We start from the raw sequence: 15,460 nt of genomic DNA, 5'->3' as shown, positions 1-15,460 counted from the left end.
GGTTTTTACTTAACCTTATGTTTTGATGATCTAGCAAACTTGTCATGAAGAACCATATAGAGAACCTGCTCCATAGGATACACATCTCATATGAACTGGTCGAAGCCTGAACATTAGCAAATGGATGAATGATCACATGGAGGAACACAACAGGGACCTGATGACCTGGTCCCTTAGGGTTCTCTGACAAAAGCACAAGTCACTAACTGTACGCAATCAATATAAAGAGGAACACAACAGGGACATACTACCTTAGGGTTCTTTGACCAAAGTATAAGTCAAGTGAACAGCCGGAATACAGCAGAAGAAAGTGACCATCTGGCAACTGTTACAGAAAGAGGAACACAACTAGGTCCTGGTCCTAGTGTATGTCCTGACAGAAGTATTAGGACCAGGTCCGTTGGTATGTCCTGACATAAAGCACAAAGTCCAGCTGGAATGCAACTGCCCAGAAGTGGCTTGGCAGACAGTGGAGCAGTCACTTCTCACTGAGAAGAAGTACACCAAGAGTTGACACTACTATCTATTGTTATATATTTTGTGATAAAATAACCTGGTGCAAGACACACCATCACTTATGCATTCAGTGATATTCTCTCAATAAGAAGAAGCATCGATCTGGCATTGAAATCATTAGTGTGTCAAGAACAAGAAGACAACTCCACTAAGGATCAGTTTCTAAACAAAGTCTTATGTATATCCATAGTTGAGTTGTAATCTTATTAATTGTTCTACATTGTAATTCCTAGTTTGGTTTCTTAGAAGCGCTATTTTAGGAACAAACAAAATTCGTAAACTTTAGAGTTTATGTTGTGACTAGAAATAGTCATAAGTTAAATCCTCTATGACTAGGAGAGTTAGAGAGTGGCTTGTGGTGGTTGCATCACAAGAAAGCTTAAAGTCTTTGCAATAGGGTTTTTGCAAAGTGGCTTGTAATAGGTAGATTACAAGTTAGTTGAGTTAAAAGCCTACAAGAGTAGGTCGTGGTTTTTTGATCCCTTTGTGTGGGATTTTTCCACGTAGAAATATCTCTTACCTTCTTTACTTTTAGCCTTTATAGCATTCTACGTATCAGTCTCTTATAGGACCAAGTACTCTATAATTTGGTGGACTCATATAAGCTATCAAAGCTGGACCGAGGATTGTCAGAAATCTTTCGACAAAATCAAGGAGTACCTATCCACGCCACTGGTCTTGGTCTCGCTAGAGCCAGGACGACCTTTGCTACTCTATCTATCTATGTTGTATGAAGCCTTCGGATATGTTCTGGGACAACATGACGAGACAGGGAGAAAAGAGCAAGCCATATACTACCTAAGTAAGAAATTCACACCTTATGAATCACGATACTCTCCGCTGGAACGCACTTGTTGTGCTTTGACCTGGACGACCCAGAAATTGAGGCATTACTTCTGTGCCTATACCATATACCTCATATCCAGGATGGACCTTCTGAAAAATATATTTCAGAAACCCATGCCAACATGTGGCAGATACTGTTAAGTGAGTTCCATATTGTCTATGTAACTCAAAAGGTGGTCAAAGGACAAACATTGGCAGACCATCTTGCTGAAAATCCGGTGGAAGGAGAATACAAACCCTTAAAAACATATTTTCCTGATGAAGAAGTGTCATTCGTAGGAGAGGACATTACTGAAGTATACGACGGATGGAGGATGTTCTTTGATGGAGCTGCAAATTTAAAAGGAGTGGGCATTGAAGCAGTTTTGGTATCAGAAACAGGTCAACATTATCTGGTATCTGCTAAACTCAGATTTCCCTGCACCAACAACATGGCAGAATATGAAGCCTGCATACTAGAGCTCAACATGGCAATCGACATGAATATTCAGGATTTGCTGGTAATCGGCGATTCAAATTTGCTTGTGCACCAGGTAAAAAGAGAGTGGGCCACCAAGAATTCCAAAATATTGCCATATCTGCACCATGTTCAGGAATTGAGAAAAAGGTTCACGAAGATATAGTTTCGGCATGTGCCTAGAATTAAGAATAAGTTTGTCGATGCATTGGCCACTTTGTCATCCATGATACAGCATCCAGGCAAGAATTTCATTGATCCCATATTAGTGAGAATTCATAATCAGTCGGCGTATTGTTATCATGTTGAAGAGGAGACGGACGAAAAACCTTATTTTCACAATATCAAAGAATATTTGGCAAAAGAAGAATATCAGGAGCATGAGAACCATACTTAGAAACACACACTTCGGAGATTGTCCAATCACTTCTTCTACAGCGGAGGAAACTTGTACAAAAGAACCCCTGATTTGGGATTGCTAAGATGCGTCGACGCAAATGAGGCTTCTATTCTACTTGAAGAGATATTTGATAGGACCTACGACCCACATATGAATGGTTTTGTCTTGGCCAAGAAGATACTTAGGGCCGGTTACTTTTGGATGACTATGGAGACGGATTGCGTCCAATATGTCTACAAATGCTACCAATGTCATGTGCATGCCGATATGATGAAAGTGTCGCCAAATAAGCTCAATACAACAAGCTCACCTTGGCCATTCTCCGCCTGGGGAATGGATGTCATCGGTCCGATCGAGCCCACTGTTTCAAACGGGCACAGGTTCATTCTGGTAGCCATTGACTACTTTACAAAATGGGTAGAGACTACATCCTACAAAGCTATAACCAAGAATGTTGTCACAGACTATGTCAAGGATTGTATTGTTTGACGATTCGGAGTTTCCGAGTCCATTTTCACTGATAATACTTCAAATATCAACAGTGGTCTAATGAAAGCCATGTGTGAAACTTTCAAAATCAAGCATAAGAACTCCACAGCATACAGACCTCAGATGAATGGAGTCGTAAAAGCCGCCAACAAAAACATCAAGAAGATACTAAGGAAGATGGTAGAAAACCACAAACAATGGCATGAGAAGCTACACTTTGCTTTGTTGGGATACCATACTACATTTTGCACATCAACTGAGGCAACTCCCTATATGCTAGTTTATGGTACCGAAGCTGTCATCCCAGCCGAGGTAGAGATTACTTCTTTAAGAATCATATAGGAGGTCGAACTCAGAGATGTAGAGTGGATAAGGAGCTGCTATGAGCAATTGGCCCTTATAGATGGAAAAAAAATGAACATAGTATGTCACGGTTACCTTTATCAGAACAGAATGTCCAAAGCTTTCAACAAAAGGGTCAAACCAAGATAGTTTGCACTAGGACAGCTGGTGCTGATGAATATTTTCCCACATCAATATGTAGCCAAAGGGAAATACTTTACCAACTGGCAAGGTCCCTACATGGTTCATAGGGTGCTAACAGGAGAAGCACTCATACTTGCAGAAATGGACGGAGAAGTCTGGACAAAACCAATCAATTCAAACGCGGTCAAAAGATACTATGTTTAGACTATTTACATTTCTTCACCATGATGTAATTAAACTACGCTTGACCTAATTCCCGTCTAAGAGGGTATACATAGGTAGCCTTGTGGGTTTGATCATATCATAATAAAATTTCCATTTTTCCCAAAATCAGAAACTAGGGCAGAATTTTGAGGAGGACCCTCAAAATTCCGGAGCGAGTCCAGCCAACGCTATGGCATGTCAGGAAATCGGAAATCGGTTAAGAAACTAGGGCAGAATTTTGAGAAGGGTTCTCAAAATTCTGAATAAGGTTCTACGAGTTCGTTGCTCGCAAATGACTGACAGATCATCTACCGAACTTGGGCAGAATTTTGAGAAGGATCCTCAAAATTCTAACACGAGAAAGTTGTGATGTCTCCGAAATGTGTTATAGTCACTAGTTCATCTAAAATTATTTGATATTTCACCATGTTTCTAAAATAACTCTATTTTTATCAATAATTGCATATTTTCAAAAACTCTATTTTCGTAACAGTCAGCTGTTACCCAGGGAAACTCAAACAAGGCCTCCAGAACGCAGTAGAGCAAGGCTAGCGGACAAAGGCACGAATCAACCTCCCCTTATGAAACTTACAATTTTGCTTTGAGCGCATGCACATCTGACGTAGCGATAGCATTCGCAAATATATATACACGAAGCAAAATCACTATCAAACGGGCCACCAGACACTAAACATATCCCCAGATAAGAAACATTCTAACCTTATTTGCTATTCGTTATTTGCGTGGGACTAAGCCCTATCACGAACCATGCATGAGGCTAAGCCCTGCCTCCATATTTGCATAAGTCTAAGTACTGCCTTCCATTTGCATGGGACTAAGCCCTATCCCGAACCTTGCAAAAGGCTAAGCCCTGCCTCCATATTTGCAAAAGGCTAAACACTACCTTCCATTTGCATGGGACTAAGCCCTGTCCCGAACCTTGCATGAGGCTAAGCCATGCCTCCATATTTGCATAAGGCTAAGCACTGCCTTGCATTTGCATGAGACTAAGCTCTGTCCCGAACCTTGCATGGGACTAAGCCCTGTCCCGAACCTTGCATGAGGCTAAGCTCTGCCTCCATATTAGCATAAGGCTAAGAACTGCCTTCCATTTTCATGGGACTAAGCCCTGTCCTAAACCTTGCATGAGGCTAAGCCCTACCTTCATATTTGCATAAGGCTAAACACTGCCTTCCATTTGCATGGGACTAAGCCCTATCCAAAACCATGCATGAGGCTATGCCCTGCCTCCATATTTGCATAAGGCTAAGCACTACCTTCCATTTGCATGGGACTAAGCCCCGTCCCGAACCATGCATGGGACTAAGCCCTATCCCTAACCTTGCATGAGGCTAAGCCCTGCCTCCGTATTTGCATTTGTCTAAGCTCTGCCTTTCATTTTCATGGGACTAAGTCGTGTCCCACATCCTGCATGAGACTAAGCTCTGTCTCCCCTCTCGCATGAGGCTAATCCATGCCTCCATTTTTGCATAAGGCTAAGCGCTGCCTTCCATCTATACGGGACTAAGCCCTATCCCGCATCTTGCATGAGACTAAGCTTTATCTCCGATTTTTCATAAGGCTAAGCATTGCCTTCTCGTGGGACTAAGCATTGTCCCTCCTTCCATAAATGTTGCTCTATTCGGGAACTATCTATTTGTTCCTCTTTTGGGCTAAGCTCTGCCCTCAACCTCACAAGACTAAGCCTTGTCTTGTTGACTTTAGCATCATGCTATTGCATCTCATGGGCTGAAATATCGCCAACCCTTCCAAAGGTGCCATAATCTAAAGGCATCATACTCATAGCCGGAAGAGACCATGCCATGGATTGAGGATCTCTCACATTTGCATATCATTATTCAAAGGCGACATGGTTCGGAGGCACCATTTTCATGGCCCTAGAACATCACTTCATGGCCTGTGAATCTCTTATCTGAACAATTCATGGCCCAGGACATCATGGTCTAAGGACGTCATCCTTAACCGTCTGAAGACAACTTTCATGGTCCAAAGGGAATCTGCATCATGTTTAAATTTTCGCACAAATACATGTTTGTAGCATCTCTTTATCTGCAGGTGACCAGTAACCAATTGCTATACCAGCAGGAGCTCCCTCACTCAAGTTCCTTCAAATATCTCAAACTTGACCGTTCGCCATAACTACTCTTTCATCCATCCCGAAATCTCGTGTCCATTCTTGTAATGACTTCATCAGTACATTCCGCCGATGGATCTGGAACTACACATGGCCTGATTCCTATAAAACCAGGGATATGTAGGCAACACAAAGACCAGAGTCCGGCCTCTAGCTTTTAAAACATCCCATTCGGTCAAAATTGGCCATCATTTCTTTACCCGAAAACTCTTTCATCCTTCCCGGGTATAGAAGGGCAGCTGTTGATACGCAATTTTTTCCAATAATATTTTTTGAAATGCATATATACATTTAAAACTATGCATTAGCATCAATGGGTATTTTTCCATAATGTTTACATTTTTAAATTAATTTATCTCAATATTTTCTTAATATAAATAATTACAAAATTGCACTAAAGATGATTTTAAAACACCTCTTGATTTAATATTACCATTTATGGTCTTATTAATTTTCAATTATTTCACAAATGGCTAGATTTACACCTTTTGGTTACAATTGCACTGATTTTGTAATTGTAGCCCATGTACACATCACTGCATAATTTTGCCAGAAATTGATCCCTTTATATTTTTAAAATATTGAATAATTATTTTGAGGCACTTATATGCATGAATATTATTTTTTCTTATTGTTAATTATTTTATAAAATAATTTTATTCAATTATTTGGGTATTTAACAAATAGCCTTTTAATCTCCTTAATTTTCGGACCGAAAAACCAGCCCAAATCCCTAACCCAATTCACCCCAAGCCCAAATGCAACTAGACCCAACCCAGACCCCCCTAATCCTGGCTATTGATCTCTGAAATCAACGGCCCATATTGATTCTTATAAATTTTAACTCCAAACGACCCCCTCCTAACCTAAATCATTTCCACCATACCCCACCGTCACCCGTTCCCTTATCTCTCAAATGCTCTCTATCTAAACCCTAATCCATAGGCGCAATCACCGGTTTAGTCCTCCATTCTATGATGGTTCTCTATCGTCTCAGGCCTATACTGGCCTCTTACTTGCTATGGCTCATCAGTTTCTTAGATCCTTGGGAAGATCTCAATGGACCTAGGCTGTCTGGTTTGCACCTTTAATTTCTTACCTGTTTCAGGCCATTTGCTCGACCATGAGTAATAACAACAACAACAACCCAGCAAAATCCCATTAATGAGGTCTGAGGAGGGTAGTGTGTACGCAGACCTTACCCCTACCCCGAAGGGGTAGAGAGGCTATTTCCGAAAGACCCTCGGCTCAAGAAAGAAAAAAGACAAAAAGGAGACAATATTAGTATCAACAAAGAAATCATATGAAAACAGGAACAACATAAACTTTAGAAGAAAGATGCAAAGCAAGAGCAATAGCAAGTAAATAGTTCTTGCGTTGAAAAATGAAATAGTAAGACACAACATTGCCACTAACGCTAGACAAAAACCCTACCAGACTGGTACCTAACCTACAACCCTAATACTCGATCTCCACATCTCCCTATCCAGTGTCGTGCCCTCGGAAATCTGAAGCCTTGCCATATCCTACCTGATCACCTCTCTCCAATACTTCTTAGGTCGCCCTCTACCAAGAAGCCTCTCTTATTTTGATATGAATCCATGATTTTCTATACCTATGTTCTTGTCTCTATCATGCTTTCTAAAAACCCTAATTTTTATCTCTGATCTTCTCAGATTTGTATAGATCCGAGACGAATCGAACATATCTCACATGGTTACCTTGAAAGTTTCTAGTTTTTAATTGATTCACCATTTTCCTAAATTAGGGTTTACCCTAAGTCATCTTCTCAAAAGGTTTTTTGGACTTTTGAACGCTTAGTTGTTTGTTCTTAAGTGTTTTGACAGATTTATGCTAAAGTTGTATAAGCCCTAAGTCAATTTGTGTTAAAACACTATTTGTCTGATGTTTTGCTTCGATTCTGAGCTTTTCAAAGTTACCAGTCGTGTTAGTTCATTCTGCATTCTAATTTACACGCCTTTCCTTATTCGGATTCCTTACTTTGTGATTTTTATCCTAATTAACCTCTATTAGGGTTTTGAATTAATTTTTGCATAATTTCTATGTGTCCCTAAAGTTTTACTCAGCCTATTTTGTTTATGGAAATCGATATATTCTTACCAAAATTGTTGAGTGATTTGCTCTGTTAACATTCATGTGTATGCTTTTCGATTATTACCTTGTTGATGACTTTAATTAGTTTTCTTACCTTATTTAGTTCCCTATAGTATCTACTGAATCTTTGCACAGTTATTTCCTTAATTAAATTCTTAATTATTCACTATTTTCCTAAGTATGATTTGATTTTCTTTCCTTAAATATTTTTTGTCCTTACCGTTGGTTAATTACCCTTAATTAATGGAATATTATGCTGATTTTTCGTGTAATTGGTACTGTGATCTTTCCTTAATTAACTGAAGTTGATTCTTTTACCTTATTCGCTCTACTCGTGAACTACTATATAGACTTCTCTATTTTACTTCTCAACACACGAACATCAGTTCACAACACACACATACATTCAAACTCTTCTCCTTCTTTGCTACTTGTGCTACTTGTGATATTGTGGGTCTAGCCGGCTGAAAGACAAGGCTAGATATTGGAACTACACTTGCTCTATATTCTGCACTATTTTTCTTTCTTCAACCGGTATGTCTCTAGTTAAATTTGAAATCCAAATTCTATGTGTTTCATTCCTGCACTAGTTCATTGACTATGAATTTAACCTATCCTCTTATTTACTTCTTTGCTTAGCATGGCTAAAGTCTGCCTTGTTCAATGTATAACTAGTATGTCTACACTTCACCTGTTATCTGATGCTTGACCAGCCTTTTTGTGATTTATGCTTAATCCTTTAACTATGTGATCATGTTGGTTACTTAATGCATATGGTTGATCCTACTTGTGTGTCTAATTATGTCCTCTACATCATTGCTTCATGTCTTAATTGCCTACTATCCTGGTTAATTTGTTAAGGCTATGAAGCTTTTAAGTGTTCTATAAGTATTGTTGTCTACATGCCTCCCTGCACCCTATTCATGTACCCTCAATGAGATTCCTATATATTCCCAATCTCTTTCATCCATATGTGCAAACCTACTTGCTGAAGTGCCTGCTAAGCTTAATCTTCTATGATTGACTGGCTGTCTACTGAATTTGCTCCCTTCAAAACTGTTTTCAAAATGTTATCAGTATTCTTCTAAAAACTGTTTTCATTCCTAGCATTTTCTTAAAACTGGTCTATTCCAGAGAATCTTTTTCACTCCTAAAAAGTTATCTCCACACTGTTTTCACTAAGTCTTTCAAACTATGTCAAACACTCTCACTTACTCTTAGGTTATTAAGTTCTGCCCCTCTAGTATGTGTACTGCTTAGGGATCCTTGAGATCTCTCTGAAATCTAGCATATCAGGGCTGGCTCTTCCACACTGCACATAACCAGTCCCTATTTGAGAAAAGTCTTGGTGTGAGCACTGTCAGGGATCCTTGAGGTCCATATGGAACTCTGACACACCTGGACACTTGTTGGCTATGAGATTTTTGAGCATTTGAGACTACATTGAAGGCCTGGTACTCCTAAGATTACTTTGGGCCTGCTTCAGGCTCCCTATAGTATCATTTTACATTTCATCTGTGTAATTTATTCAATCCTGGTCTGTAATAATTATTTGTAAACAGATATTGGGGTAACTAGTGAAAGTGGAGGGTTGCTATGTGATTCTGTGGGATAAATTGGGTAGAAACCATACTTTAGGTGTTACATTATGTTGAGTTGTTGTAGAAATCATGTTCTAGGTTTGTATGACGCATTATATATCATGTTTTACGATTGTTATGCTTACTCGCATTAAACCATGCAAAATTTGTGCATTAGATACCTTGATTTATGACAATCACATTTATTGCTTCTGCATATCACATGTTATAGTTCATCATCTCACTTCTGATTCTGTATAGGTCGCTATCGCTTAAAAATCCTGCCATTAAGTTACTTACACTGTTTAATAAAATAACCTTGTCCATGTGCATTAAAGATCCTGTTTTAGGACTACACGTGCATTTGCCTAGAGATTTGTCGCTAAAATAAATAGGTTAATAAAGCCCTCACACATATGTATCATGTCCTGGTATGAATCAGTATAAAATCACATGTTATAATATTCATCACTTAGATCAGCATGCCTATAGGACGAAAGGACTTCAAATTGTTTAAGTAGTCCCCAGATTGTGACTGCATATACACACCTAGGCAAGCCTTAGGCCGTTAAATAATTGTGAAACCAGTTCTGTTTATGTGTGAAATTATCCAGTCTTAACAGGCTATAAAACCAGTAGGCAAACCGGTTAGGGTTCTGCCACTTCCCTTAAAACAAACGCTGCATATCCTGTATCTATAACATTCATCTAGATATCATGTTCCTAGGCTCTTCGAACTTCTTCAAAATCAGTTGTTTGAGATGTGTTGTTTATTTGCCTATGTATATGTGGAGGTAAATATGAGCCTTTTACTTGCTTCCTTAATTGACAGTCCTATGTGTTATTTGTTGTTGCCTAGGCTTTTCTACTTTAAACACCTTAGGATTGTCTAGAACTGCCTAAGTCTAGAGGTCATAAATTTCTCTAGGGCCACAAGGAAGGGATGGGTAACAACAAGCTAATAAGTCGTTAATCAAATTTGCTTATATAACCATTAAGGTGAGGGTAATGGGTAGTAAAAGGATATGATAACCTGCACGCTAATGTCACATGTAGCCCCTTTAGTTGAGGAGGATTACGGGGCATTGCACAGATTGATCCTGTAGGCTAATCAACTTAGTACTTCCCTTTCCCAATTCCCATGTGTGTTTAAATTATCTAGACTTCTTTTGTATATTTGCATTGGACCATCTCAACTTCCTTGATCATATATGTATTTAGACTATGAAAACTACCTTTATTTGAAAATATGTACTAAGACTGCTTACTTGTTAATTGAATAATTTGCATACTTTAAGTTCGGCCCGGACCCACCGTTGTGGACCGCGAGAGGTGCCTAACACCTTCCCCTCAAGTGTATTTCGAGCCCTTACCCTAATATTTGGTAATGCAAAACTGGTTACATGAGTTAATTGCTCTAGGTGCCCTAACACCTTAATCTGTTAGATGACGACTCTTCAAATACCCAATTCCCAAAAGGAAACGAGTTGTTCCCCCATGAATGTCGAAACCCAGACTTTCCCACAAAAAGGGAAAAAAGGGGGCGCGACAGTTGGTATCAAAGCTCTAGGTTCATAGGAGTTGTGATTCATAAGCCGGTTTATTAGAGTCTCGTGCATCGGTATGGAGACATTTGTACTTATCTTTGGGAGGCTATGGAACTGTTAGGAAAATTCCACTTCATTTGATTCCTTGTTATGCGAGGTTATTGACATCGAAATTCTAAACTTTTGTCTTTTATTCTCTTACATATGGTGAGGACACGTTCTACCGAAGATGACGAGGCACCCGCACCTCCTACTACAACCGCTAGAGGCCGGGGCCGGGGTAGAGGCCGAGGACGAGTATGTGGTGCAGCCAGAGCACCCGGGCGAGCTGCTACAGAGGAGTCACTAGTAGCTCCATCCAGAGCACATGCACCTGATATGCCTACTACTACTACTACTCCAGCTCTTCAGGAGACCCTTGCACAGTTCATGAGCATGTACAACAATCTAGTTCAGGCAGGGTTGATTCCCCTTGTTGTAGCCATATCTCAGGATAGGGGAGGAGCACAGACTCCGGCAGCCCGCACCCTATAGCAGCGGGTTCAGGTTGATCAGATCCCAAAAGTTATACCGGTGCTGCCTGTAGCCCCAACTCAGCCCGAGGGTAGGGTAGTAGTTTCAGAGGATGAGCAGCGGAGGCTTGAGAGGTATAAGAAGTACGACCCTAGTGACAGATGATGCTTAGGGATTTCTAGAGGAGTGCCACTGTATCCTCTGCACTATGGGCATAGCAGAGTTGAGTGGGGTTTCTTTCACTGCCTTTCAGCTTCGAGGAGCAGCCTATTAGTGGTGGCGTGCTTATGAGTTAGACTGTCCGGCTGAGGTAGCTTTCTTTACATGGACTCAGTTCTTCGACATCTTTTTGAGAGAGTATGTCCCTTAGATCCTCATGGACACATGGCACACGTAATTCGAGTAGTTGCGCTAGAGTGCTATGACTGTTTCAGAGTATACAATCTATTTTAGTGACTTGGCTAAACATGCATGCGTCGATTTATTGAGGGACTCATTCTTAGCATCAGGACTAGAATGGCCCGGGAATTAGAGATGGATATCCCTTATTAGCAAGTGGTGAGTATTTCTAGGGGAGTGGAGGGCATGCTTGCTCAAGATAGAGAGGCCAGGAGGTCTCGGGAGTTGCGCCATTACTCTGGTGCCCATGCCCCAACTGCATGTCGTCATAGTAGGGGTTATGTGAGTCGCCCTGTACATTCAGCTCTTCTAGCCACCACTGGTATCCTAGCTCATCCTAGACCTTAGGAGCCTTATTATACACCTTCAGTATCTAGTGTGCCTCCTGCATGGGGTGCTATCATCGTTTAGTCCAGCAGACCTGGCCCGAGCTAGTCACAGCCACCACGCCATCCCAGAGCTTGTTTTGAGTGTGGCGACACTAGCCATATGGTAAGGGATTGCCCCAGATTTAGGAGCGGTGCACCTCCACAGACTTCTTAGCCATGGCGTGCTCCATAGGGTTCTTAGGCGATGATTCCATCACCAGCTGCCACCCCACCTGCCCAGCCAGCCCGAGGTGGATGTCGGAGAGGTAGAGGTCACCCTAGAGGGGGAGGCCAGGTCAGATACTATGCCCTTTCTACTCATATAGAGGTTGTCGCATCTAATTCTATCATTATAGGTATTGTCTTGGTCTGTCATAGAGATGCATCAGTTCTATCCGATCTAGGCTTCACTTACTCCTATGTGTCCTCTTATTTTTCCCCGCACTTAGGAGTATCTCAGGATTCTTTGAGTTCCCCTATTTATGTGTCTACTCTTGTGGGAGATTCTCTTGTTATAGACCGCATTTATCGGTCGTGTTTGATTGCTCTTAGTGGTTTTGAGACCAGAGTCGGTTTATTATTGCTCATCATAGTAGATTTTGATGTTATCTTGGACATGAAGTGGTTGCCGCCCCTACAGTTGAGTCAGTCCTAGTAGTGAGTGATTTCCCTGATGTGTTTCCAGCTGATCTTCCAGGCATGTCGCCCGACAGAGACATTGATTTTGGTATTGATTTGTTGTCAGGCACTCAACCCATATCTATTCCTCCTTATCGTATGGCCCCTCTTGAGTTGAAGGAGTTGAAGGAATAATTATAGGAATTGCTTGATAAGGGCTTCATTCTGCCTAGTGTGTCACCTTGGGGTGCTCCTGTCTTGTTTGTGAAGAAAAGGATGGTTATATGCATATGTGCATTGATTATCGCCAGTTGAACAAAGTTACAATGAAGAACTAGTATCATTTGCCTTGTATTGATGACCTATTTGATCAGTTATAGGGGGCTCGAGTGTTTTCTAAGATTGATTTGCATTCAGGTTATCATCAGTTGAAGATTCGGGAGCCAAATATCCCGAAGACCGCCTTCACAACTCGGTATGGCCATTACGAGTTCCTTATTATGTCATTTGGGATGACCAATGCCCCAACAGCATTCATGCATTTAATGCATAGTGTATTTTGGCCTTATCTTGACTCGTTTGTCATTGTTTTTATTGATGACATTCTTGTGTACTCCCAGAGTCGGGAGGATAATGAGCAGCACCTGAGGACAGTGCTTTACACTTTGAGAGAAAAGAAATTATATGCAAAGTTCTCAAAATGTGAATTCTGGTTAGATTCTATGGCATTCTTAGGTCATGTGGTATCAAGTGAAGGGATCAAGGTGGATCTGAAGAAGGTGGAGGCAATGCAGAGTTGGCCCAGACCATCCTCAGCTACTGAGATTCAGAGCTTTCTTGGTTTGGCGGGTTATTATCGCCGCTTTTGTTGAGGGATTCTCATCCATTGTAGCACCTATGACCAGGCTGACCCAAAAAGGGTGCTCCGTTCAGGTGGACAGAAGAGTGTGAGGAGAGCTTCCAAAATCTCAAGACAGCTTTGACTACAGTCCCAGTATTGGTATTGCCTTCAGGTTCGGGGTCTTATCTAGTTTATTGTGATGTATCGCGAGTTGGCCTCGGTGCGGTGTTGATGCAGGACCATAGGGTGATTGCCTACACGTCCAAATAGCTAAAGGTGCATAAAAAGAACTATCATATCCAAGACCTTGCACTAGCAGCTATTGTTCATGCTTTGAAGATTTGGAGGCACTATTTGTACAATGTCCCTTGTGAGATCTATACTGATCACCGGAGTTTGGAGCATCTCTTCAAGCAGAAGGATCTTAATTTACGTCAGAGGAGGTGGTTACATCTGCTTAAGGATATGATATTGACATTTTGTACCATCCGGGGAAGGCCAATGTGGTGGCCAATGCTTTGAGTTGTCGGGCAGAGAGTTTTGGGAGTTTGGCTTATCTACCAGCAGCAAAGAGGCCCATGGTGTTGGATGTTCAGGCCTTAGCCGGCCAGTTTGTGAGATTGGATATTTTTTAGCCTAGTCAAGGGTTGGGCACAGGGGCAAAGGGAATTATTTTTGGATTTTTAAAAATTGGGGTCGGAACCGATGAGGTTTGCCTACGTATCTCACATCCGCTGAGAATCAGACCCACGTAGTTTAATCAGTTTTTACATAACCGGGAAAATATTGACTTATTTTGAAATTCATTTTCTGCTCTCTTCTTTTTTTTTCAAAAATTTGGCAAAGTTTCAGTTCATTTCCAAATACCAGGGTTCTCAGAACCGGGTGAATTTTCTCTCCAACCTCACTCTTGGTTTTTCTCTTGATTTTCTTTCCCTAGTCGATCAACATGCAAGTCAAAACAAATAAATGTGCACATAGCACGTAAGATTCGTCAGGATGGTCTTTTATTTCTTGTACACCTATCCTAGACAAACCCAACCCCAGTGTTGAGTCCCCAAAGTCAAATGCACATGATGCAAACAAACGTTCCTACTAGGTATCTGGCTTGAGGCTATGTTATTCTAGGTTTAAACCTGGGGTTGTGTTATAGACATGGCTTACCCAAGCGGGCAGCTCGAGCCGAGGTGGGGGCAATGTACCGGGAGCACTAAAGTCTACTCGGCCTAGTTGCTGATCCATCCTTGTTCTGTTTGGTACAACCTCTAACAGAAAAGTGGGTCACGCGTACGTGTACACCATATTTTTAGAAGATTCAGAAGGGAGGCGTAAGAAGACAGTTTTAATATAATTCAAATAATATTAAAGTGGTAAATGAGCGGCAATTAGCACATTAAGCCCACAAACACAGTAATATCAACAAACAAATAAAGCCAGGCACATATTACATTACAAGCTCGAATTCTGAACCCTGAACCAGAGATTCCGAGTTCGATCCTCAGCTGAGTCGCTAGAGCTGTCACACCTCTTTTTTCCCAAGGGGATATGGAGTTTTTTGAATTAAAGTGACATTATTCGAAATGAGATTATTTATTAAATTCAGAGTCGCCACTTGGAATAATTTGATGGTGTCCCAAGTCACCAGTTTGTTTTAAATCCCAAATCGAGGAAATTTGACTCTATTTTATAGTCTGCGAAACAAGAAGATCGAGTAAGGAATTCTGTTAACCCGGAAGAAGGTGTTAGGCATTCCCGTATTTCGTGGTTTTAGCATGGTCGCTTTTAATCATACCTAACTTAATTAAGTTGTTTAATTACTTATTTTAGAACCTATGTGTATTTACTCTTTTACCGCTTTTAATTATGGCGTTATGGAATTATCATTGAAACGGATCACATGTGTGAAAACCCGTTTTATTTGGGACA

Source organism: Nicotiana sylvestris, chromosome 12, assembly GCF_000393655.2.
Source record: "Nicotiana sylvestris chromosome 12, ASM39365v2, whole genome shotgun sequence".
In the NCBI taxonomy this organism is placed as follows: Eukaryota; Viridiplantae; Streptophyta; class Magnoliopsida; order Solanales; family Solanaceae; genus Nicotiana; species Nicotiana sylvestris.
The sequence above is the reverse complement of the archived record's forward strand: the minus strand, read 5'-3'. Positions refer to the sequence as shown.